This window comes from Lepisosteus platostomus, chromosome 1, assembly GCF_059453375.1.
Source record: "Lepisosteus platostomus isolate fLepPlt1 chromosome 1, fLepPlt1.hap1, whole genome shotgun sequence".
NCBI lineage: Eukaryota > Metazoa > Chordata > Actinopteri > Semionotiformes > Lepisosteidae > Lepisosteus > Lepisosteus platostomus.
Genome location: NC_142611.1, coordinates 78,377,367 through 78,378,177, shown reverse-complemented (window position 1 = coordinate 78,378,177; position 811 = coordinate 78,377,367). Strand labels below are relative to the sequence as shown.

At 46.2% G+C, this 811-nt stretch overlaps 1 non-coding gene across 1 annotated transcript; it reads right to left on the bottom strand.

Moving 5' to 3' along the window:
* Positions 1-641: 641 nt before the first annotated feature.
* LOC148678962 (U1 spliceosomal RNA) lies at positions 642-811 on the bottom strand. Its single transcript, XR_015940251.1, has one exon. It is a non-coding gene; the product is annotated as a U1 spliceosomal RNA (small nuclear RNA).

Genomic DNA, 811 nt, shown 5'->3' with positions numbered 1-811 from the left:
TACTCCTACTTCATGCACTTCAAGTTGACCATCACACCTTGATCTTTTGGTTGGATTAGCAATGTGTTGCATGCTGGTAAGAACTCGGTTTCAATGCTGGGGTAAAATGACTCATGAAGAGCTTTTGGTGTTGGATTTTGTTCTTAAGATATACAGTATTTATCTCTCTCTATATATATATTATATTATGAGTGCAGGACGTAAGGTAGTCAGGTTACATTGCACTACAAACTGGTACACACACACACACACGGGCAACAGACTGAACTACAAAGTCAAACTGATGGAGTGTGAGAAAAACAATAAAGGATTACTGTCCCAGGACAGAGAGCGGGAGAAAGCAAAAGTCAGCCAGACCACCAGGGTCAGACAAGCTGAAAGATCACAATTGAAGTACCTTGTGACGAGGTGAACATTTAACGTGTATAAGCACAAGATTGTTTTTTGTGGTTATACAAATAGCGTTATGGCTGTAGCGGGTTGAAAAGGAGACAACGTTATCAGGCGGTGCTCGCGAAAAAGCCCAGGGCGTTTCTGTAGTAACCCCCACCGCTGAAGCCGCTTCATCGGCACCCAGCACAGCTCCCCAGCAGACGGCAAAGCCGCCCGCACTGCCGCATCTGTTCTTGGACCAAGCACATCAGGGGAGAGCGCGAACGCAGTCCCCCACTACCAGAAATTATGCAGTCGAGATTCCCACATTTGGGGAATTCGCAGGGGTCAGCACAGCCGGAGTGCAATGGCCGAGCCTCGCCCTGGGTGAACCGATTTCGATTTTTAAGAACTTTATTTTCTTTTCACAAAAAAATAC